This window comes from Jaculus jaculus, chromosome 3, assembly GCF_020740685.1.
Source record: "Jaculus jaculus isolate mJacJac1 chromosome 3, mJacJac1.mat.Y.cur, whole genome shotgun sequence".
Lineage (NCBI taxonomy): Eukaryota > Metazoa > Chordata > Mammalia > Rodentia > Dipodidae > Jaculus > Jaculus jaculus.
Genome location: NC_059104.1, coordinates 82,802,250 through 82,828,677, shown reverse-complemented (window position 1 = coordinate 82,828,677; position 26,428 = coordinate 82,802,250). Strand labels below are relative to the sequence as shown.

The window sequence follows — 26,428 nt, the reverse complement described above, 5'->3', positions numbered from 1 at the left end:
ACCTGGGAGTGGGGGTCACTGGGCCTTTTCACGCCTGTTTCTCTGCTTCCTGTTGGTTGTTCATTCAAGTGTCGACATCCATAGGTTCAGTAACCAGATGCCCCCTTCTGGAAACTTCTCCCCTAATCTGTAAAAATTCTCCTTGTCCCAAGACCCCTTTCTGACTCAGAAGGGTGGTAAGATGGCTTCAGGGGTTTGATGTGGACACCCAACTAAGAAGTGAAGTAATGTGTGCAGTGCTCAGACCTCTAAGCACAGGCCCTGAGCTGGGAGGAAGCTGCGGTCTGTGTACCCAGGATGTGCTAACCTCCCTGATGAGTACACCGGGATGGGCACGTCAAGCAGTGAGAGCAGCCTTAGATCAGGGACCCGGCGTTTCATGCTAATGATGAGAGTAAGGGATCTTTTAGGATGGGTGGTGAAAGCCCATGAGTCCCTTTAAAGCATTCCAGTGAGCATCTTGTCTTGCACCTGGGTGACCTGGCTCCACAGTCACTCACAGGGTAGTGGCTTTTCAAGATATCTTCAGCTCACCCAAAATCTGAAGCATTGAATCTTTAGTGTTTACTTTGATATTTTTACCTATGTAGAAGTAGCAGGTTACCATTCACATGGGATCTGTAGATTTTGGAGTTTCCAGACTCAACTTCCACAATGGTTCAACATGTGTTTGGAGTAGACACTGAATTGGAAGAGAGGTCAACTAACTTCTGGTCTTGCTGTATGAATGTTACAATCTGTTAAACCTATTTGAGCTTCATAATCTTTAGACAAATAAAAAAGTGGGACTGCGTTACCTCTACAGTAGTGTTTCCAGCTTTCTATGCCTGGATTATGTTCACATACTAGAACACATACCTGCATATTCATTATATCCTGTCCCATACTGGGAGATGTCTGAAGACACTATAGACCAGATCTAATTTGTGTTCACAGACCAGCAATGTGCATTCCCAGTTTGAAGGCCTAGAAAAATCAGCTTTGAGTGATTCTGGATTGTGATTTTATCTTCTTGCTTATTTCTTCCTCCATCAGAAAATGTGTCTATATTTGAAAATGCTTATGGGTCTCAATGATCAGAATGTGTTTGGTCTAGTATGCCAGAGACGTCTGGATTTCTTTACAAGAATCCCTTATTTTGTACATAATTCATGAAACTATTTGAGATTATAAATTCCTAGTCACATTGCCCTTTAGTTGGTTCTTTTCTCTTTTCCAAGACTGTCTCCTGGAGGCGTGATGTGGGGAGGAGCAATATTGCTGCTCTTCTTTTGCTACACACAAGTTAACCTGCTATATTAAATAACACTGCGCCCCACCCCTGCTCCCCACAGTGATAGTATCAGTGTAGAAGAACACGTGACACTGCTTGCTGCTTGAAGATATGACCTGGTTTCAAACTCTGCATCTTAGTTCTAGGTAGGCTTCAGTTGAATCCAATTCATTTTATTTGTGAAAGCTTCGGTGCAAAGTGTACCCTCAAAGATGGAGATTTAAAGAAGATGTAAACATGACCCTTGAAACTAGGGAGTAAGAGAAGGCACAGAGAACTTGGAGTAATAAAATCTAGTTCATTCTCAGTTTTATATTTCTTTGCCATGTGCCTCAGAGCAAGGCTCGCACCACCTTAGATCCGTTTCCTCATCTATAGAGGAGAGTCAATGCACATCTTTGCTGTAAGTCACACTAAGCATGAAATTTAATCTGATTCATAAGCTGAATACACAGTAGTTGAACTTTTCCCTTGGGTCAGAGATGGTGGATATCTTTTTTGGTCAGTATGTTAGGATGCAAGCCTAGATTCACCATCACACATATCTCATTAAGTCAATAAATATTTGTGATGGGTTTCTTGTGTTCAAAGACTCTTGGTTATGTATAGAAGATTAAATATCCATTAAAACTCTCTAGGGAAGGTGGTGTGTAGTGCAGAGTGTAAATAGAGATTATTTTCAGTATCAGTGCATCTTTTGAGAAACCTTAGAGCATGTTTAGGTGCAGAAAAAGATGAGCTATACCAGGCAGGTTAGGGAGAACACTGGTCAAAATTGAACAGATCAGAGGTCATCTGTTTTCATGTTGTGCCTTGGAAAAGTATAGTACCATACAAGTAAATGAGAGAAGAGAGAAAGAGAAAAGAAAGGTTGGAGTTATAGCTGGGCTTGGGAAACCAGAGGCAAGTTCTATGCTAAACCTTCAAGTAGTTGAAAACACTACTGCCATGACAGGGACCTTTGCAGAGGTCTGGGGGAGAACCAGTCAAGAGAGAAATGCATTCTAGCAGACTTTCATCCTTCAGGGGATGCCAGTCCCCACAGCCCCTTCTCTGTATTACCAAGAGTCACAAGAACTCCAGGCCGGCTAGACGGCCACCTTATCTGTCCTCGGTGACTATACAGATTGCCCTCTGAAGAGAACTTCCCAATGGTGAATGCTGTTTTGTGTGTGAGTTTTTTTTTTTTCCACGTCTGTTTCTATTACTACTATAAGTTAGCAACTTTAGAGACTTAGAAAGTATATAGCCTGATATTGTCATGTTATACTGGGAAAACTGAAGTCCTGGGATTAAACGAAATGTCCAAGGTCACACAGTTAACTTCTTACAGAGAAAGACTTCAGGGGTCCTAATGGAGGAGGCCATGTTATTTTTATTATACCATAAAGACATCATTTTCTTTTGTAAGAGTATTGTAAATTATAGAATCCTGAAGGCTGTGTGTGTGTGTGTGTGTGTGTGTGTGTGTGTCTTGCTTTAAAATAGAAATCATGGAGAATATGGTACCTTGAATTAAAGAAATTTCTGTCATTTTGTGAAAAATACACTATTGTTATCTTGAATTATTTTTATACTTACAAAACACAAATTCCAAGATTTTAGATAGGATTTTTACACAACTGTTTTCCAAAATAAATCCTCTTTTAATGTAGGTAATTAGTGTCCATTGCCAGAAAACCATTCAAAATATAATATTTTACTTAAATAACAAATAACCATCTTAATCTTTGATGCATAAAGTTTACTATACTGAATTCTTTTTTAACTCATAATAATTGCATGTTTGGACTTGTAAATAAAACACTTACAGATGTCACAAGACTCATCTTATAGATCCATTGCTGATAATATGAATCAAAGAGGACTTTAACAACAATCCCATTAAATAAGATTTAGATTTTCAATGTCTCCTTCTGTTTGGGGTTAAAAAGCTAAGCAGGCATTGTTTTCAACAAGGGATAGCTTTAAACCAAGCCTCTTTTTTCCATAAATGTTACCATTAGTCAATATGCTTCCCAGAAGAAAGAGAGAGAGAGAGAGGGCAGGGGGAGGTGGGGAGAGAGAAGGAGGAAAAAGAGGAGGAGGAGGGGGGAGAGGAGGGGAAGGAAGGAAAGAAGGAAAGGAAACTACCTTAGGAAAATGCTTACATAGGTGAACTACTAGGTAAAAATTCCTCTCCTACCTCAAACTACATAAAATATCCCCAAACAGAAGTCTCATTCAATCTAAACCCTGATATATGAGCTTTCATGTAATGGGCCAACTATCTTGACTTAGAATGAAAAGCCTATTATTTTCTTTCATTTTAGAAAAGAAACTGCATAATATCAGAGTTTTGTTTTTGTTTTTTTTTTTAATTTTTTTGAGATAGGGTCTTACTCTAGCCCAGGCTGACCTGGATGGAATTCACTATGTAGTCTCAGGGTGGCCTTGAACTCACAGTGATCCTCTTACCTCTGCGTCCTGAGTGCTGGGATTAAAGGCATGTGCCATCATGCCCGGCTCAGAGTTTCTTTTAATAGCATGTTTTTTGGGAAGATTTCAAGTAAAACAATCTTTTTAAGTCATCTTTTGCTTTTTGTATATATTTATTAATTTTTTTATAGTCCCATGTATCCTATGCTGGCTTTGAACCTATCATGTGCCCATGAATGGCCTGGAACTTGTAACCCACCTGCCTTCACCTCTAGAGTGCTGGCATTATAGGCCTGCTCTGATAGCTTTATTTATTTATTTGTAATTTCAAAGATATGCAGATTTTTTTCCTCTGGAAAAGACTACACACTATCTCATTTTTTTGTTGTTTTCATGTCTATAGTGTTAATGCCATTCATGTTTCATTGCATCAGTATGATGGTATTACTAAGTGATGTCACTTTTCACATAGCATAACCCGTGTAGTGACTTGATAGACTCATCATTAGTACCCATACACTTTGAGCAACTTTTCCAGACGTAATTGATGGTGTCACTTTCTACCCCCACAGTCATGCTAGGACCAATATCTTTGAAATATGGTAGAATAAAACAATCTAAGGAATAACCCTTTACTGTGTAAAGTGAGATGGCCTCATGGGCACTGCCAATCCCAGCCTTGTGGGCATCATAAACTGACCAACTGTATTAATGCAAGTACTCATTGTTACTCAAAGCCAGAACCAGGTTCTGTGAAGACAGAACATTGGTGGTAATAGGGCTTTCTGGGCCCCCAATCAGAGAATAAGCTAGCCATGTATGCCCCACAGAGAAGGGGTGTTATGATAGCTCTGAGAAAAGAAAGAGTAATCTGTTTTGAACATAGAAAGACCTTATGATAATAATCACCTTTAACTTACTGTTTGCAAAGCACTTTCACATGCTGTCTTGTCTCTTACCCTTGAACAGCCCTATGGAAGGTCATACCATCATATCTCCATTTTATAGGGAAGAAATGAAAGTTCAAGGAGGTGAGACAATTTGCCCAAGCTTATAAGGTGGCAAAGCTGGGTTTCAAGACCATTCATTGTGATGAAAGAATTCCTGCCTCTTCTATACACACCAGCCACGTTGCCTCTTAGCATACATGAGTATGGAAGTTGGCCTTGAGGTATGGACAGGACTTGCATAAATAGATGCAGCCAAGGGCTTGTGGTGGGGAGTGCCTATGATGGAGAGGGTGAGACTGGAAAGATTCAATGGAAGTAGATTATAGAGGATGTTAAGTAGAACAAGGATTTTTGTTCTTACAAAATACACAGAAAAGGGAGAAAAAAAAAGTTAATAGAATGATGTTCTGCATAGCTGTATAAATCTTGCAGGAACTGCTTGCTTCCTACTATCATCCTTCTTAGTCAATTGAGGTGGGAGTAACTCCATCAACTTACTAGAAGCGATGCCAGAAGCCAGTAGCCATCAGAACCAGACAACCAGTGATAGAAGAACCAAGAAGACAGAAAGGGCTGAAAGAAGCTATCTTAATGCACTGAGAGATGGAAGAGAAGTTCCATTTCTCTGGGTCTCACAAAAATGTGATCATCTATGGAGAATGGAGCACATGCCTGCATTCTAAGTACTAGGGTGGAGAAAGGTGGATCCCATGTTCATGGACAGACTGGGATACACAGTGATTTCAAGCCCAACCTAAGAGTATAGAAAGACCTTGATTCAAAATCCAAAGGCCAGGGATTTGGCTCAGTGATAGAACACTTACCTACCGTGATGTCCCAGGTCCTGTATTTGATTCCCAGCACTGCAAGCAAGCACATTTTAAAAAGCTGATTATCCTTTTTGTTTCTTTTCCAGTGTTCTGGGGACCCTTGAAGTGAGCTGTCTTTTGAATTGGGAGTTCTAGCCTGGGTGAAAACTTTAGCTTCTTTTGAGAATGAGTCAGCAAACAGTAACAGAGAAGGGTAAGAAGGAAGGTTGTTTCCCTGAAACTAAGATCAATCTTCTATGGAAATTCAGAGAGGTGTGAAATTCTCTCATGAGGTGCTTGGGCCCATCACCTCAGTTAGTAATGCTGACATTCCTTTGAACAAACCAAAGGCTTCCCTCCCTCATGCCCATAAGGTTGGAGACTAAGGAATAATGCATTTTCAGATAATTCCAGTCAAGTTTACAACAGCTTTGAAATTGCTCAGATTATCAGTCTTTAAGATATTTCTCATCTTTAGAGAGCAATGTATTTGCTCTTTCACTTATAATGAAAATCTCAGAGTACAAAAATTTTAAAACCATCTCAAGAGGATGCAGACTTGAACATTGAAATGCTTTCCCAAAAGCATACCCAGAGCTTTCTGTCCAAGATCATGAAAGACCTTATGTCACATCTCAGTGCACACACTCAAGAGGCCTGAATTGCAGGTGCCAGGGAATTTTAACCCTCAATTTCTAGACATGTGTGGGTTTCACATGTTTAGTGTTTGTAAAATATCAGTTTTGTTCATTCTGAGTATGTGAGTGTTCATGGAGCTTAGTCTGAGTTGATCAACTTTGCAATAGTATTTATGCACCAAAAACATAAGAACAAATGGATTAATACTAGAAAGTTATTCAGCTTGTAAATGGTCTTTATGTGAATGCTATTCTAGTCTATAAACAGCATCCATTTAAATTGAAATTTATGTGTCTGCAGAATCATTTTGTTTTTGTCATTTACCACATCATTCATACTCAGCTATTTATTCATTCATCCAAGTTGAATAGCACTACCAGGCATGGTGTTCCATAAAGTGTCCACATCGATGAATGAGAAAAAGATGACTATTCTCTCTTTCAGACTTCTAGAGAGTAGAAGTTTCTCTGCTTAGGCACATTTGCCAAAAGGTGACAGAATTGTTGAGCTTTGATTGTTCCTTCATATTAGGTGGTAATTTAAGTCCTTTATGTGGACAGTTTTGGAAAGCCAGAGTTTAAGCCAAAGAGATTTCTTTTCTCCTTTTCACAACTCATTTTATTTTATTTATCAGCTAATATGGAGAAAAATATAAGTAAAGTGGAAAGATAGCGCTGAGGATATAGCTCAGTGGTAGAGCCCATGCCTAGCATGCTCAAAGACCTTTGTTTGTTCCCCAGCACAGCAAACAAGAAAAATGAAGAGGTAAATGTATCTTATACAGCGACCACTCACAGATTAGTAAGAAAAAAAAAGACTACTTGATAGAAAATAGACAAAAATGCTATGAATAGGCCATGCTAGGAAAAAATAAAAATAAACAGTAAATGTATGAAAAGAATCTACAAAATTCCTACATTTGTGACCAAGGAGGGCTGCAAAGATAGCAACAACTTAATAATATGCCCTGTTGAAAGGGCAAGGAGAACCTCACAGCATTGCCCTCCTGATAGGAATATAACTGAATTCCACCTTTCCAGAGCACATCAGTTTGAACAGTTAGATATTTATTTTAAATCTTATAATAATTTTAATTATAAGTGCACAGATATATCCATTCAGAAACAAAAGGTACATTTACAAGATGTTTAGGATAGTATTTTTGTTATGGCAAAATTGGAAAATTTCTAAATTCTCAATCAATAGAAGGTTATATAAATAATTGAGGAAGAGTCATATAAGAGAATACCATGCCAATATTAAGTGCAATGAAATAATTCTCATATACGCTGATTTAGAAAGCCCTCAAAAATGTTTTATAACATGAAAAAAGAGAATTCCAAAATATACAAAAAAATTAAACACATGTATGATTATTTTGTATAGGCAATTTCTAAATAAAGGAGTTAAAAGCAGTTGCCTCTGGACATGGAAAAGTAGAATTTTCCCTTTCATAGGATAAATTTATAGAATGTTTTTTTCTCTATTCATTGTTATATTATAATTTTATTTATTCAAAATTGTGTAAAAAGGTGAAAGTTTTATTAGAAGCAGACTTGTAGAAATTATTTTTAATCTAAATTATGAGTCCTAGTGACTTTGGATCCCCTTTTGTACAGTAGCCCAACTGAGAATTTGCACACTTCATTTCTAGCTTGAGCTCTACCTCAATCTGTAGGACTTGGGGCAACTTCTTCACTGCTCATGTACTTCTCCTGTTAAATGTTCCCATATAAAGTGAAGGTATTATAGCAAATTTTTCTCCCATATTCCATGTTCATTCTGGGCAGTTTTGCATTCTTGTGTCTTATTCTGGGGTGTTGATGACTGAACTCCCCAACATTCTGTCTTGTGTGGTTTGGCTTTTTTACAGTCTCAGAGCTAACTGTTGTGCTATGAGGTCACTAGGCCAGCTCTTGGCCAAGGCTCTTAGGAGGTGCTTAGTGAGTTTCTGGGATCGATTGTCCTAATTAGCAAGTGGCACTGCAGCTGTGTCCATTCCTGCACAATGATGCAAAGTAAACACAGGCCCTGACAACGCTAGGGTCTTAGACTCCTTTCCAAAATTTGGTCTTGTTTAAACCACAAATTGCATTCAGCTCTAAGTGCTTTCTCCAGGACTTTAAAAATAAATATTTTATTTATTTATTTATTTGAGAGACATACAGAGGAAGAGGTAGAGAGAAAGAGAGAATGGGCCCACCAGGGCCTCTAGCCACTGCAAACAACCTCCAGTTACATGCTCCCCTTGTGCATCGGGCTTACGTGGGTCCTAGGGAGTTGAACCCAGGTCCTTAGGTTTCTCAGGTAAACGCCTTAACGGCTAAGCCATTTCCCCAGCCCTCTCCCGGACTTTTTAAAAAGTCCTGTTTAATTGAAGGGAAATTAAATTTGTCTGGTTTTGATTCATTTATACTAAACTCTTAAGAAAACAGTATTTTGAGGACTTATTTGATGTCTAAGAAGAAGGTTGAGCCTCTTAATGGATTTTCTGAAAGGCTTTTTTTCTGCTTCTTATAACAGGAAGTGGTGCTGTGCTATGGACAAACATAGTCAGACCCAGAAGGCCCCAATTCAGTGTGAAATTGTATCACCTGCCATGTGCATGGGGTCCAGTAGCCCAAGCTAAGGCCTATGTTCCCTTAGCCCTCACCTTAGAGTAAGAGCATCACTCACCTTCTATCTAAAGGGAAATAAGAGTCAGGGAGAGCAACCACAGTGTCAAAAGAAAGGAGCAAGTTATTAACTGACTTTGGTATCTACTACCTGGCCTCTAAGACATACTCACATTTGAGCCTTGGACCAGATCTGTGGTATATGTACAGTTCCCATTGTGGAGCAGTTGTGTAATTTTTAAGAGGTTATTCATTCAAGCAGAAAGTGAAAAAGCAGTCATCTGAACCCAATCCTGTTAACGTCCAAAGCTCATGGGGCCTGGCCACAGTGAAAAATCACCCAGATGACATACACATTTTAGGTCCCAAACCTACCAACCTCTCCTCATCCTTTGGGCAGTACTAAGAATTGATCTAGGGCATTGACCATGCTAGTCAAAAACTGTACCACTGAGTTATGGTCCCAGCACTTAGAACTTATTGTTTGAGCTAGAATCTTGTTAAGCTATCCAGGGTGGCCTTGAACTCACTGTGTAGCTTTGGCAGGAAAATCTTGAACTTAACAATCCTCTACCAATTGGCCTCTACCCATCTTTTAAGAACAACGTGGACTATGTTGCTTGTAGTAACCATGGCCCTAAGGGCTCAGTCTGTACTGGTCAGATTCATTAAATTGCTTAGTAGTCTTACCACCCTTACTGAGGAGGTCTAAGCCCCGTGTGTCCAGGAAAAAGCCTGCCTGGCTTTGTTAGCAGGTGTACTGGCAGACCAGCAAGAAGCTGAAACTGACAGCTCCATTTCACCACAGAGAGCCACAGAGGTGATTAAAAATAAGTTCTATAAATCAACAGAGGAAGGCAGATTCTTTGATAATGCATTCTTTTCTACTTCCCTCCTTTTTGCTTTTCTCACTCTAACTCTTGCTCTCCTTTTCATTTTTTTCACTCATATGGTCACAAAACTACACACAAACTATAAAAAAATACCAGTCTTGGGAGGTTATGAGAAGCACAAAGAAGGGAGTGTTCTGCAGGTTACAGGGAAACCATAGAGCAAGGCTGACCTCAGGCTCCTGTTTCTCTTGAGCAGCATTTCTTGTTATTTCAAGGCAGAGTGACTTATAACTGCATCCAAAGCCACCTCACATCAGTTCCTTTTATCAGCCCAAGTGAGACTTCCTGTGGACTGGCCCAGCTTCCTGATGTATTTCCTTTTTCCTTAGGCAGAACAAAGAAAACCGTAGCTCCAAGGATCCTCGGGAGCAAACATAATTTAGCACTAAAGAGCCTATTATTTTAAACTTTTCATTCTCCCTGTAGAAAACTAAGTGCCTGCCTTCACATTTTTTCCACAGCATTCTGTCAGCATGTGATAAACCCCATGTGTGACTATCAGAGATCACTGAGTTACTTGAACTCATCCCAATCGTAGTTTTATTTCATTCAAAAAGAGAAAATTAACCTGTTCACATTGACACCTGGTCCTATACACATGAGTGCTGTCACAAACACCATAGAACACCTTTCTATCTAGGTGCTCTATCTGTTTTTAATCTGTTAATCTGTTTTACCATAACTCAGAATCAGAATCAAGATCACAAGCAAAACAAAAAAATCCTCTTCAACCTATCTGTGTTTGGCATTCTAGTGCTAGAACGCAGAGCTATGGATATAGAAGTTTCAAAATGTACCCAAAAGGTCACCAAAACTAGTGAAGAAATTCTGGAAATTAGGATGAGGTTGTTTCTTCTTTTGCCTGTAGCATTCCTGGTCACTCCTTCCAACTTGGTCTCCCTATTCTACACATTGCCACTGAAAGGCCTTTAGGTCTGACCTGGAAAACAAGGGCACACTATTAACACAGCTGCTTGTATGTCTTTCATGTCTCCCAAAGCAGCTATCACATCTCCTTAACTTAATGCTCAGCCTCAGGTAACCAGGTTTGGTGATGTCAGAGGAAGATAGAATGACTGCATGGATATGCATGGAATGAAATCTTTCTTTTCCTGTCACTATTTTCTGTCACTGGCCATAGACCTACCTTCTAGAACTATTAAGAAGTAAATGGCTAATGGGCAGAAATGGTAGCTAGGCTTCAAAATGTGACACCTGAAAAGATGAGAATTGGGTAAGAGCCCTTCCAGCAGAACTTCAGGATTCATTCATATTCCCAAAGGTCATAGTCCACAATGGGGATGTTTCCCAATGCAAAGATACCCATGCTTATAGAACCCACAAGTACTTTGGTTCTTGCTCCTTTTTCCTGACAATTGTCACAATTCACTTGAAGAGTTGAAGAGGTTTGACATGTTACATAGGTGCCACTTGGGCAGCTAAGCAATTGTGTTACTAAAGTAGGTTTTCTGTTTTCTAATGGCCACTAGTTGGAACAGGAAAAAATAAAACTGAATTCTATCCCAGTTGCAAAGAGCATCTCTAAGAGGATAATTCATCATGATTAATTTCTACTGCATTCTCCTAGCCCAGTCCTCAGAATTCCCAGTTCTAGAGGAAATAGGTTCCCAGGCTATTCTCAAAGAGGAAAACAATTCAGAAATTCCCTGGCACGAGAAACATGTGTGCCAATGGGCATGGGCATCTGGTGTGCTCAACCCCGGGTGTCTGGCTTTGATGATGCTTTGGGGAAAGAGTAGAATAACTACACAGATATGTACTGGCACTGTATTCTGCCACTAGCCCTGGATCCAGGTCTGTGACTATTGGGAATACTAGAAAAAAAGGGTGTCTGAATTGTGTTATGAAACTCCCTTCAACCCTGACACCATTATCTGTGGAGAATTAGACAGACCTGATCTTGGGTTTCACCATAATAAGGCACAATGGGTCAAAGGGTACAAGTAACCTCACTCAAAGCAGGTCTCTGATACAATATAAGATGTCCCTCAAAGGTTAGGAACTAGAGGGGCAACTATGTTTTCTATTAAAAGAAGAAGCTGAGCATGGTGGCGCACACCTTTAATTCCAGCACTTGAGAGGCAGAGGTAGGAGGATCGCCATGAGTTCGAGGCCACCCTGGGACTTCGTAGTGAATTCCAGGTCAGCCTGGGCTGGAGTGAGACTCTACCTCAAAAAAAAACTAAGAAAAATAAGGGGGGAGGAGAACAACCAGCTGACACTTCAAGAAATGGACATGCAGTTTTCCCAAGGTGCTTTGAAGACATACCTACAGTGTAGATTTGTTGCTCTGAATGTCTGTGCTACTGCTAGTGGAGATTGGTGGATCACTATAGGCTTCTTGCATCTGCAGTGTGGTAATTAATTACCCTGGACATCTTTCCCTGCCTTTCTTGATTTGCCCATAGAAAGTTCTGTAGATCAGCTCTGAACATGCAGCAGGTCCTGGCTTTAGTTCACTGGAATTAGTCATTTTCTTCCCATCAGTGTAGACTGGGTATGACCCAGACTCTTCTCTTCCCATAGCACCCTTTAAATTTTTTTTTTAAACTTTATGTATGTGTATTTCATGGGAAATTTCACACGCCTGTTTCTGATTCATTTCCAATTAAAGGCTTAGAAGACTGGTTTTGTAACAACTCTTTGATGATTCCAGTTCTTGTTGGTTCATCTTTTCATTCCTTCTAAATGTCCATAGAAGTTTAATAAGTGCTGTACAGACATTTGCATGTCTAATTGTTAAAAATAATTGGAAACAGGAGCAGATGCTTTATTATGTGCACAATACAAGCACACTTACTAGGGAAAAGCAGAGAGAAGTGCCTCAAAGAAGGTTAACTGTGGACAAGTAAGGGCTATCACTAAAGGAGGATGCCCATCATTAGGTTTTCTAGGTTCTGAGCTCCGATTTTCTAGCTGGGGGAAGTGCTGAAAGAAACACAAGTTCTTCCTACTGTAGTCCGCTAGAAGCCACAGTCAGTGACCAGCTTCATTTGAGAGGGAACAGGTTGATTGTCCTTTTCACGACACTTAGAGTTCTTTCAGTTTCCTTCTGGGTGGAGGGGGTAAATTGTCTGTAATCACCTCACCACAAGTGTTATTCTTCAGCTCTTCCTCATGATTGATAGAATTTATGGTGATCCTGTCTGGTTACACTATTTAGGTACACTGCTTGCCTAGCCTTCCTGAACATTTTCATATGCTGCATATCATCCATCCAAAGTACTAATGTGGGCCTCGGGTTTGGGTCATCCAAGTTCTGTGACTGGTCTTGCCTTAGGCATATTCTTTCTTAACCTCAGGTTCTCCACCCATACAAAGGATTAAGACTACAGTTCACTCCTCTTCTCCTCTGGATCTGTAACCAATCTCTAATACTGAGTTGCTTTGAGTTTCTTGAAGAAAAGCATGAATTAATAACCACAACTTGACTAACTAGTTTGTGGGTCTTTGTTGTCAATGCATGCATGCAGCACTCAGATTTTGAACCTTAGTAGGACTTTTAAACCAATGATTTTATACATGCATCTGTCTTTACTGTGAGGGGCAAGCTAGTGATATTCTGCCAAATGATTCAATATGAGGAATATTGTGTGCTGTAAGGTGTTTTATGCGTAAGGAAGATGAAATGAAAATGTTCGTTTTGATTTTGAACCTTAGTAGGACTTTTAAACCAATGATTTTATACATGCATCTGTCTTTACTGTGAGGGGCAAGCTAGTGATATTCTGCCAAATGATTCAATATGAGGAATATTGTGTGCTGTAAGGTGTTTTATGCGTAAGGAAGATGAAATGAAAATGTTCGTGAAGCTAGAATTGCTGGGGCTTTTTGAAAGATACTGAATTTGTGGCAGAGTGATTCCATGAAATCAAACACCTTAAAGTTTGAAAATCTAGATTTGATTTCACCTTTTTTTAAAAATTTTTTATTTATTTATTTATTTAAGAGCGACAGACACAGAGAGAAAGACAGGTAGAGGGAGAGAGAGAGAATGGGCGCGCCAGGGCTTCCAGCCTCTGCAAACGAACTCCAGACGCATGCGCCCCCTTGTGCATCTGGCTAATGTGGGACCTGGGGAACCGAGCCTCGAACCGGGGTCCTTAGGCTTCACAGGCAAGCGCTTAACTGCTAAGCCATCTCTCCAGCCCTGATTTCACTTTTTTTAACTGTGTGATCCTAGGGCCAGATAGTAGCTTCTCTAATTTCGGTAAAATAAGAATAATGATGGCAATAACAAAAAGTAATATTAAGTTATCTACCTGTCTTACTAATTGTCAGATGCAAAGGAAGTGAGGAAAAAAGTGGTATTTCATGATTGTAAGCTGGATGTGGTGGTACACACCCGTAACCAGTCCCAGCACTGAGGAAGCACAGGCAAGAGGACTGGGGATTCTAGGACAGGTTGAGCTACCTAGAGAGTCCCTGTCTCAAAACAAAACAAAACAAACAAACAAACAAAGAACAAAACAAATAAGCAATAACAGCAAAAACAGAATAAGGGAAAAGTGTTTCATTATTGAAAGGAGCTGTGCAAATGCTATTGCTGTCTTAGTTGTCCTTATCCTGGGCAGTGTTGAATAGAATAGATAATAAATGTTGTTTAAATTAAATTTGACAAGTTGATTTTTTTTGGCAATAAGACTTTCAAAGCTGCTTGCATTTGGTTAAACTCGTCAATCAGGTACTTGTTCATATCTCTTTGGCCATACAGACTCCATCTCTACAGATCAACATCCTTTATTCCTCCTTTCCTCCCTTGTATCCGGCCATTGTTCTGGTTGTGAAACTCCCATCCCAATCAATGGGATTTTTACGTAAAAAGCAAAAAAATGATGGCAGGATATGACTGCAGAGTCAGGAATTCCAGGCTTGTGTTGCTGATAAAGAAACTTATGTCAAACAAACAACAAAAAAAAAAAATTCAGAGAAGCAGTCTCCTGTCCACCCTTATGCCCTTCTGCATTATGGAGGTTTACATTTGACTTTAAAGAGCCAAGAAAGAGAATTTTAGATCACGAAACACACCACCTTTCTGAACATTCTCTTGTGAACAGTCTGGAAACCCCATTTTCTGACAGCCTCACTCACTCACCTAGGGTACCTCTTCTGCTGTTTTTTTTTTTTTTTTTTTTTTTTCTTCCTATGTCCTTCTGTCTTTTCTCCATAGCTTGAAATACAGGCCTGTGCCAGAAGCCGATAAGTTTGTAGGGAACCTTATAGGCTAACATTTCAGTCTGTCTACTCTCTGCTTTACCATCCCCTTCTGGAAAGAAAACTGACTACGCTGGTCAGTGGATGTGAATTGGTTGAGTTATGATGGTCTGTCTTTAGCACTGGTGCTAACTAGCTTAACTGTCCAGCATGAAGAAGGGCAATTCAATAGAAAAATAGAGATGGTCATCTGTCAGTGCTGATGTTAGGATCAACGGTGGCCCAATGAACCCAAACAAGGTAAACTCTGGTTTTGTCCTCACTATGGATTATCAGTATTTGTCCTTTGGGTAACATAAGCCAACAATTATGATGTGACCCAAAGTGATGCCAAGAAGAAGAATATAGCCCTTATTCTTCCTGCACTGAAGTAACCTAGGTATGGAGAGATTTATTTCAAGCCAGCAGAACTGAGATTTCAAAGAGCATGGAACTGGACATTGAGCTGCTGTGATATCTGTCATTATTAGAGACCACAGTCTAGCAAGACCGGGCCCATTGCATCAAGCTCCATGATACCAAATGCAGTTTTTAATTAAAAATAATCCCCAAGACACAGCTGCTATGTTGAAATCAAACCCTATATTTTCCCCAAACAAAATATGAGTCAAGGTAAAGAGATCACAGAGCATATCAAATATATGTTTCAAATTATGAAGGCCATCACACACCATAGAACCAAAGGCATACACACATGAGATTCATTTGTCAACAGCAGCTGGTTTTGTAAATTTGATTGTAGGAAGGGTCTGGACAACTGCATTGTGCTTCATCTTTACTGTGCCCTGTGCTTTGCTCAGATATTTACAAATATAAAAATAGCTAACTTGACACCTTCTGATCTTTACAAATAACTAATTTTGGGGGTTTTAGTTTGATTTGGGTAAAGGGAATACATTTGTTACTCTTGTGTTGCTATGATAAAATACTTAACAGAAGCATTTTATCGGAGGAAAGATTTAGGCTCATGGTTTCAAAGGCTCTCCGTCCATCATGGCAGAGAAGGAATGGTGAAATTCCTGTCACTGGCACTTGAGGTGGAGACTACTTGCCTCAGAGTAGCCTGGGAAGTAGAAAGAACATGCCAAAACAGGAACAGGGATTTTGCCTTCAAAGGTCCATGCCTCAAGTGACCTGCTTCCTCCAGCCAGGCCACACTCCCTAAGGGTGTGCAAGCCTCTCACAACACCACCATCAGCTAGGGAACAAGCAATCAAAACATAAGCCTGTGGGTGACATGTCATAGTCAACAAATAACAGGGAACAATAGTATTTTCTTGGACTATGAAGCATGCTTCTTCTGAGGTATTCAATGGAAAAGACGCTTCCTTGGAGATATGGCTGCATTTAAAAAGAACAGATCAGAGAGATTTCATCAGTTGTCTCAACTTTTTTGACCCTGTCTTATAGGCCAAAGAAAGTGGAAAGATAAAAAATTGTCTATCAGAGTTTCCCCATGGAAAGAAAATTTCCTGTTCTGCACTGTCAACATGGAATCATAGTCAAGCTATGCAAATGGCTATTGAACAGGTGAAATGTTGCTAGGAAAAAGAGAAAGAAAAAAAAATTGGACAGCGTTTTCCTATGTAGCCCAGCCTTGATCAGTGACAATCTCCTGCCTCAGCCGCCAGAGTGTTGAGATTACAAGTGTGTGCTATTACATCCAGTTTGAGGAAGCAATTTTAAATCAATTTAATTTCATTTTAATTAGTCTAAATTTAAAGACTTTTAAAAACTAGTGGCTACCATCTTAGATAGTATAAATCTATATAACTATGGTCATGCACATTATTTTAAATCTGAAGTAAGTCAGAAGGATATACAGATATGTATTATTTTTATCAAAACCAGCAAAACATTTGCTGTTGATACTAATGCTTCCAATATTTTTTTTCTTCCCTTTTTTTGTTTTTCTAAGATAGACTCATGTAACCCAGGTGGGCCTTAAACACTATGTAGTAAGGATGATTATGGGTTCCTAATCCTCTTGCCTCTACCTCCCAAGTGTTGGGGCCATAGAGTTGAGCCCCTATGCCCAGGTATTTCTGTTGCTGCCATGATTGTCATTAAAGCAAAGTAAAGTGAGAAGTCAGTGCTCACTGTCATCATTTATTACCCATGCTAGGCGCTAGAGGTTAAGGTGATTCTCTAGTCTTCCTTTATCCCAAAATCTATGCTGACTATTAAGAAATTAATACTTGTTTAAAAGCCCTTCTTTAAAATGGAGTCATTAGAAGAACTTCATCCAAGGGATATTTATAAATCTTGACTGAATGTATATAGGACTTGTCAAAGAAAGATATGGGATTCTGATGCATAGCCTCTTGTTGAAAAATACCCGTGGCCAAAGAGAAGCCCTATACAACATGGGGGCTTCAGTTTCCCCATTTGTTAAATACCAGCACCATGCTAAAAATTTTAAGGTCATTTTCAGCTCTGTTGCTTTATGATTTATTTCACCATGAAAATATAATTTCCTACCACATAGGGTTCTGTACTGTTAACAGATGGTTTGCTTTTTTAGGTCCCAGATCTCTATAACTCCTTGTAAGAAAATTTCTCCTTAAAGTCTAAATTATGAACAAAGAAACTTAATTAAGCAAATAACTAGCTGAATGGTTTAGAAAACTGTTTTTCTCCAGTGTATGTTCCCTCAATTTGCATTATTTTGTGGCACTTCAGTTCTGAAGATCTATATTCTTGATATCCTAAGAAATAAAACCATTTATCTCTTGGTTTCATGTCTCACACATGAACTATGGGATTGTATAATACACTGTACCTATTATGCCTTTGGAATTACCATGGGAATAAAATACTCCATCCTTATTCAGGGATGTGACATATAATAAGTAGACCTCCAATGGCTTTTTCATTGGAAGTTTTCAGGTACACATCACTGTGAAGGTCAGTCTTATGTTTGCCACTGAATCTATGGCATGAATTTGTGCGTTGAATTGTTTAAAACTGAAGTGGTAGACTCATCCAGGAAGATGAAGCGTAACTCTACTTCACAGTTTCTAGCGTAGTAGGCTGCAGTGGACTCTCCAACCAGGCAGAGTAAAATGCATGCCTGCTCACAGGCCCCAGACATAGTCTTTAATAGTCTCATCCTGGTAAGACCATTTATGATGTGCTCTACAGTTCTGCAACCTGTACATTCTCAGCAAAACTTCCCTTCATATTGAGCATTCCACCGTGCTTCTTTTTGGACTGCATGCTACATACCATGAAGATTACGTACAGAATGTTACTCTGTGGATAAAGCAATTCAGTTACTCCTGTCATCTTACTTTTAGGACCTAGATGTTGGTTTGTAATGCATGCCCTGAGTGCTTTTGAGGCCAGACAATGAATTATAAGTCCTTAGTACCTGACACATATTCGTGTATTAACTGGGTGGTTTTCATGTGCCAAAGGCTGGGGTATAGTACTAAAAGTAGACAGATATAGTTCCTACTTGAGTAGAAGTTGGTCAAGCTACACAAATGGGTATTTAGTCCAAAGAGTTCTGGGTGAAAAGGGAACTATGGAGTGCCACAGAGAGTCTAACAGAGGGACCTAATAGTCTCAGAGGTCAAAGGCTTCCCTAAGGAAGTGACATTCAGATTGAACCCTGAAGGATAAGCAGGAGTAAATATGTGTGAGACATAAGTCTTTGCTAGTGCATGGATGAATGAAACTGTTGCTTCACTCCATGGCCACTCCATGGTCTTGCTAAATTAGGTATCAGAAGCTTAGTCATTGCAACCATGGTCCTTCCAGCATTATCTGTGCTACCATAAGCCATTTTCTTAGCCATTTTCTTCTTTGATAAAGGAAAGTGGAGTGTAATGAAGACTACCATGACAAGATAATTACCTGTGATGGTATTTTCAGACTGTTTCACTGAGAACACACAGTGAATGTCCCTTTAGCATGCAATGCCTCTAGAAACTTCAAAGTGACTTGGGAAGGCTTACTTCTACCCAGCTTCAGCTTTCTGTTACCCCCTCAGCCCAGCCAGAGCTCTGGAACATGCACTCACTGCCTTTGACACAAACCACTGACTCTCCCGGAGCTCTTCAGCCTTTGGTTTCCTCAACTGCAGATCAGGGAGATCCTGCCAATGATAACCTTACCTCGAAGTGATGTTGTAATGAGGATGGCAATAAAAGCATTCTGCAAGATCAAAAAACAAAAGCCTTCTGAACAAGTATGCAGTCTCTATCTTGTGTTTGCTAAAATTTCAGAGGAAACTCTGCTCTCAGACTAGAGAGGTGAGGAGTGGATTGACGTTCCAAGTCTTTTCTGGAATTGCTGAGCTCTTTCCCTCCTTATTACTCAAAAACAATTTTGGCAGAGGGATCAGTAGTGCCACTAATGATTATTATGATGACAAGGAGGTCTGTAGAATATGGTGCCGAATATGTCAAAGCATTTAGCACTTCACTTCCATCACAGCCCCATGGAATTCATCTATTACTACACATTTCCATTTTCCCAGTAAGAGCAACAGAAGCAGATAAAACTCAAGTGACTTCCCAAAAGGGTTGCAGCAGTAGCATCTGATTAATACCAAAGTCTTTGCTCACAACATAATGTGAAATAGTTTGAGCTTTTCAGAATAAGAGCTCAAGGTTGGTATGTGACTAAACATATACAATTAATTATTTCTGCTTTGGAATACATGAGTGTTAACATTAGCAAGTGTAGTTTTGCAATTTCTTTGACCTTCTGATGTAAAACGTGGCTCTACCCCTTTTCCTAACTATGGTTCTACTTACTTTTAAGGGAGTGGGGGGGATATATTTTCATATTTGTCCAAATATAAAATATCTTGCTTAAAAAGTACTCAAGAGGCTGAGGGAAGACAATTGCTGTGAGTCCAAGCCCAGCGTGAGAGTTCCAAGTCAGCCTGAAATAACGCACGACCCTACCTCAAAGAAACCAAAACAAATTTTAAAAAACTTTTTAAGTAGTTAAATCCACAGAAGACTGAAGTTGAGATGTGACATCATAAGAGGTCATTCTGAAGGGTTACTTTACCTCTCTTGTCTCCTGTCCCACCATATTCTGTTGCATGATCTAGAGAGAAAATAGCATTCCTACCTTCTTGCTGCGAGACAATAAGCTTTGACTACGTCACTTTTATCTCCCCCTGGGGAATCTGAGCGATGACCTGATTGAATTCCACCCATAAAGGTCATGCTTTGAATTCAAGGCAGAGGAAAAAAATGAAGAAAACATTTTGCACTGATACTGCTTGTGTCCTGTGCACAGGAGAGTCCCTCCTCACTGTACTGTGTTCTACTGATAAGGATAATGTGCAAGGCAAGTGGCACATTTCCAGGACAAAGGAAATTTTCTGGCTCACTGTTTAGTGGAAGCCACTCTCCACTCTGGACAGCAGAACAGGTTGGAGCAAAGAATACTCATGGGTGAAGAGTCGGGTTCGGCTAGGGGCACAGTGGCACTGAAAGACCCCTGTAGCTACATGAGAGCATGTCATCTGGGGAGTGTTTGCTTGGTGGGCAGGCAGAAAGGGGACACTGCAGCTGATAGCATACACAGGGTTTGGGGAACTGGGCTGTTAGGAATGGAGGCACTTAGCAGGAGAGTCAAATCAGATTCCTACAATGCAGCCCATTTAGGAATCATGACCAAGGCACTAGGAGATTTAGCGAAGTTGATCTGGTTTTGAGTTTAAATTCAAGACCTCTTCTCTCCCCACCCCCTCAAAGTCAAAATGTCAGAAAGTGCCTGGTTTCCCTTTATGGAGTGCAAAATAAACAGATCCTCAACAGCAGGAGAGAGGCCCACTTCCCCAGCCCATGGTGCGAGAGCTGGGGTGGGGGTTGTGGGGAGCAGCAGTTATTCTTCTGTCTGGGTAGTACTTGGCATAGACTTTCATTTTCTCCAACCTCTTTTCTAGAAGCCCGTGGGAGAAATACAGAAATAAGAGAAAAGCCGTTCTTGGGGGAGGGGGGCGGTGGCAGGGTTCTTGCCAGACTTCAAAGGAGATGCATTTTTGAGTCTGGATAGCTTGGGAGTGCAATTCCAAAACTAAAAAGCCTAGGGTGTGGTGTTGAACCCACCATCCTGCCAAGGAGGATGCCTGGTCTGGGCTCCAGGTTCTGCTCTCCCAGCCCAAGAGAATGCCCAGCCCTGGGCATCTATGGGTCAGCTGCGGTTAGCCTAGCCACAGGGCCCTGCATTCCTTCTGGTCTTTGCTGGGTTTGGGTGGGTGTGACCACGAGTTTACTCTGGAGAAAATGGAGACAAAGAGTCTAAATTGGGCAGGATCTTGAATCTAATGACTTGTTTACCATCGCGTGCTTTTTCCAGGGCAGGGAGGAGAAAGAGGACAGGGAGAGCACTCACTGTGGGCATGGGCACACTTGTTTTTCATCCTAACGAGGTAGGACAGCACTCTCCTAGAAGCCAGCAGGCAGAGCAAAGTGGCCCACTGTGTAATTTTCCAAGGTGGGGAAGAAGCAGCCACAGCAATTCCTGCCTCTGCCAATGGTTTGACTTCCGGGAAACAAACCTCACATGAAAGACTGTTTCCTCCCACTTTAGCTTACAGCCACCAGAAGACTACCCTCTTTACCCCTGCTCTAAGGGTAACCCAACCCAGAGGACCCACTGAGGTCCTATACACCTATGATGTGGCTAAGGAACAGGTCCCTAGACCAGAGAAAGGAGAGTGGAAAGGCCCAGACGGACTTTCTGATGGAAGAACAGATGAACAGTGGTCCAAAAATGTAAACTCTCTGGCTGGAGAGATGGCTTAGCAATTAAGACGCTTGCCTTCAAAGCCAAAGGACCCAGGTTCGATTCCCCAGGACCCACGTAAGCCAGAGGCACAAAGGGGCACATGTGTCTGGAATTCATTTGTAGCAGCTGGAGGCCCTGGCATGCCCATTCTGTCCCTCTCCCTCCTTCACACACTCTCTCTCTCAAATGAATAAAATAATAATAATAAAGAAAACACTCATTTAATGTTTGCTAAGTGTAAGGTAGTCATGAAAAGGGAGGCAGAGAAGTACTGCAAAACGTGAGGGCAGTTCTGGAGTCTGAATGTCCAGTAGCTAAGATCTGTGGCTCTTCCAGGGCACTTACATTTAAGACTACAGGCTTTACTCTGAGTGGGGTGGACTGCAAGGAAGTCAGTGTGCAAGTGCTGGGCGGAGTGGACTGCATGGAAGGGAATGTGTACATGCTGGGCAGAGTGGACTTCATGGAAGGGAATGTGCATATGTTGGGCAGTACAAGGAAGGCAGTATGCATGTGCTGGGCAAAGTGGACTGCAGAGAAGGCAGTGTGTAAGTGCTGCGCAACTAATGAACATTTCTTTCAGTTTATTCCAACTAATATTATGATGGGTATATTACAATGCCCATCTTCTGAAAAAGAAACTGAGTCTTAAAGAGGTCAAATGGATTGTTCATGGCCATTCAGCTATTAAGGGTGTCATTTTCCATCTCCTTTGCACTCAATCTCAACAGGTTAACAAAGTGGGGCAGCAGTACCCATGTGTGCCTGTTGCTTCTGGAACTCATGAGGGGCTGTCCTAGAATGCATTCTGTTATCTCTCCCAAGTAGTTTTAGTTGGGTGTGGATGATTAGAAGTTGAACTACAAAAGAATCAGGTCTAGTTCATGAGAGGAGGAGCCCAACTGCATCTGCTTATTGTCCAAAAGTCCTCCAGATGTTTCCACAGGAACCTCTGAGCTGGTGCTAGGGATGGTGATGGCATGCTCCCAGGAGCCCCAGAACCCTCCTGGCAGGGAAGTTCCCAGACGATGGGATCCTCAGAAACTTGCATTTGCAATGCAGGGGATCCCAAATTAAAGTTAGCACTGGGCACAATATGCACCTTGTACATTGTACAATACATGTGCCAAGACAGAAGATTGCATTTGCTTTGTACTTTGAAGGTTTATCGTGTCTGTGCATTCATTCAGAGTCAGAGAGCAGGCAGGGCAGCTAGTAGGACTAGGCAGAATGGCTGACTGACGCGGTAGAGTTTTGCTTTCAATCTAGTTCCTGCCATCCATTGGTATGTCTGTTCTGAGCAAATCCTTCAAATTGCTTTCAAAAGCTCCTCAAGCTGTGAGACTCAGGGAACAGGAATAATTCTCTGGAATGTTTTGAGGTGCCCATAAGAGTTTAGCAATACAACCCTACTTGAGCACCATGTCCTATCCCTCTCTTCTGATGACCAGTGGGAAGACCAGGTCTGTGCAGGAGGAGGAAGTGGCAAGATTCCCACTCATTTCCTGCACCTGGGGGCAAGAACCAAGGCCATTATTCTGAAGACTTTTGTTTAGGGTTTTTGTTTGCTTTGTTTTAACCTTCTGGAGGTTAAAAAAAAAAAAAAAAAACTTTCCATATTTTTTTCAAATTTCAATTGTTCCTCTCTATTGCCTGTCCAGCTCACTGCCTTACATCTGGTGACTCACCAAATAAATCTCAGTAAATGGCAACAGGTTGAATTTATATATTTATTTATTTATCCATACCCAGCACCCCAGAGCTGGAGACTCAGTGAGACCAGCTCAACAGCTAAGGGTCGACTCAGTGGAAAATCCAGAAGTGCAGATGTAGATCCAAATTGGGCTGAAAAACCTCCTGAGATCAGGCTTTCTGGGACTTCCTGCTTTTAGCCTAAGCAGTATATTCAACATAAACGAACTTTCGGTATTTTGAAACTTCCGTTTCTGATCTCAGAACCTGGAAGTAGAGAGCTGTTGTGAACATTTCCACAAATTTTGTCATGGTTATTCTGGAGGCCAAGTTGAACCTGGTAATTATGGAGCCTTGGAACTCACTACAACCACAGCAGCCTGCCTGGGTTGCTGACTGGAGGGAGAGAAACACTTTGGAAAAGAGGCCTGGCCTTGGACATGGGAGGGACAGTGCTCAGTTCAAGTCCTCAGAATCTTAGTTCCCTCATCAGTTGGATAAAGAATAGACTGGCTGATGCATGATGCTGTGAGAGCCAAGTGTTCTCTGTCTATGTGTGTGCATATCTATATTGTGTAATTATACATACATATGTGTGCAGAGCTATACTAAATATAAATGAAAGCATATATGTATATTTTTAAATTATCAACAGCTTGAATACATTCTGTTAGAAGTTTCTGGCAGCCAGCTTCTGATAGATGTGGCATTTGGAAACTGCTGTAATCTATCTAATTGACTGCCAAATGGTGTTGCACACAAAGACAGTGAGGCCTTCCTCCATGTTCAGAGCTCTCAGGTGGGAGAGACAGAGGAGCATCGTTTGTGACAAGTGAAAAGATAACTTTTGGGAAGTTGACTTACATTCATCATGCCTGTATTTGCCCTCGTCTCCAGGGAGTAAAGCTGGGTGAGCAGGTGTGTTGGAAAGGCAGGGACTCTAACAGGACACCAGCCACAAGCTAAAACCAGCAAGAGCTGTACAGAGTAAGAAAGAAAGGAAGAGACAGAGTCAGATATGAGGAAGTGAAGTTCCCTGAAATCCTAACCCAACCTGCTGAGACCACTCTCTTACCTACTCTAGGCATGTAAAACTTCTTTGCTTTGCTGATATTGGCCATGTTTTTTTAGTTCATTAAATGTGTTGTTTATTTTTTTAAGATATGTTTTAATAATGATTTCCAAAATACTCTCCCATGCTTCTGCAAAATTTGTTTACAAAAAATTTGTTTACAATTTGAAAAATTAACAAAACCACAAAAGGAAAATGCAATAACAACTAGAGTCCTGCAACCCAGATAATAACCTATTAATATTTTGGTGTATTTCCTTCCAATCTCTTTAATGCAAATATATAGATTTAAATATCTCATTTTAACATAGTCAGAATCATACTGTTTTGAAGTCTATCCTTATTCTCTTTATATTAAATTATGGGCATTTTCCTATATCACTACATATTTTACATCAATACTTCTAGTGGATTAGCAGTAAACTGTTAAGTAAATAGGTCAAGTTTTTTTGTTTGTTTTTTGGCTTTGTTTTTCTTTTGTACTGGTAGAGGTGGAACCTTTTGCATGCAAACTACACACCCATGTGGCCCTTAGGGCAATATGTGTTGTCTTCGTTACTCCCAGCTTCTAGACCTGAGGTGAGATGTTGCAGCAGAGCTAAACTTTGTTATTTCTCATTTTAATACTCAGTATATGCCTTAGAAACAGCCACATGAAATTCTAAAAAGGTAATGCTATAGAAGTCACAAAGACCCCTTGAGTCATAAAATCAGAAAACTTGGGGGAGGCAGGCCAGGTCTTTGCTCACCTCCTTGGGCCTCCTAATGCAGCCCAGATGGAAGCGAGGCTAAGCACAGTGCAGGCCAGGGAGACCTGATTTGATAGCACAAAGACACTGCAGCTCAGAACTGCCTGCTACCAGGAGGCCTCTTTGCATAGCCTACTTGATTTCCACATGCTGTTTGGAAAGCAACTCTTAATAACAGAAAACTTGCCTCTTTGCCTTTCCTTGTCAGACCCTGCTCAGTGACTCCTGCACAACTCACATCTCAGGGCAGCTGTCTGCCACTCTCCTGCCCCTCCCAGCAACAGGGTCAGCAGGCTCCTTGTCAGAAGCAGGCCAGACCTCTCCGCCTTCTCTGTGTGTGGCAGAGGTTGGAAGGTAGTTTTCTGAGAGTTCTTTGTCTGGTAAGTCATCCGGCAGGACCTCGGTGCAGCAGAAGCCCCCTCGGGTCTCCTTGCCCACCCCCCACACCACCAGGAAAGTTGGGTAGAAGCAACCATGCTTCTCCTCCAGCTCCCATATAACTTGTAGCATTCAACTACCCGAGAGGCTGGAAGTTCCTGGTAGTGTCTGCAGAATCTGGGTCACTGTGAGCCAGGGCTAACGTTGTGAGGGAATTTCTCAACACTGGCAATGCTCTGGGCTCACCCTAACGGATGCCTCACAGAGCCTGTCAGTAGTCAAACCTTTGTTCATGCCTTCTTCCTCAGTACATTCATCCAAGCATCCATCCATTCATTCAGCTGATTTGTACCTAGAACCTTTTATTTTTGGGCCATGCTACAACACAGGGCCAACCAAGGTCTCTGCCCTCATGGAAGATAAAAAGAACAAAAAGAGCAGCAACTGGAAAGAAAGACTCTATGGCAGGGACCACAAGGGAAATGCCTGTCAAGTTATCAGAGACCCTCAACATCCTTTACTTTATGTTTGAAACTGCCACCAGCTTCCAGCAAGGTCCAGGAGCACAGTTCAGCCTCTGAGCTGCAGGGAAACCATCTCTTTATACCAAGATCAGTTCAGGGCAGCAAAGCATGCCAGGATCCAGGACTCAGAAACCCCTCCCCATAGACCCTTGTGGTCAAGGGGTTCTTAAATGAGCTCAAACACTTAGGGGCTGGGATCTGTTTACTCTAAGCACACTGGGATTTCCTGTTTCTAAGAAAATGTGTTTAGATGCTCAGCTGTATCAGCCAAACAACATGTTGATGCAAGTGAAGCTGAAACTTGCCAGCTCCAGGTTTTGTGGAGAAAGGCATTTAGGTGACTTTCCAAATGCTGACTTCTAGGCTAGATGACTCAGGCCAGGAGGTCTCACTATCCTTTTACTCCTGCCTAAGGAACAGAA

The 26,428-nt window shown here is 41.0% G+C and overlaps 1 protein-coding gene across 5 annotated transcripts in view; it reads left to right on the top strand.

Moving 5' to 3' along the window:
• The window catches only part of Fli1 (Fli-1 proto-oncogene, ETS transcription factor), a 132,497-nt gene that overhangs the window by 9,922 nt on the left and 96,147 nt on the right, over window positions 1–26,428 (top strand). Inside the window, exon 1 of one of the 5 annotated variants that reach the window (XM_045145388.1) lies at window positions 5,644–5,664. The exons of the other annotated variants lie outside the window; for them this stretch is intronic. The gene's annotated coding sequence lies outside the window, so the exon portion shown is untranslated. Of the gene's footprint in view, window positions 1–5,643; window positions 5,665–26,428 lie in introns of those variants that run through there. 5 annotated transcript variants of the gene reach the window in all.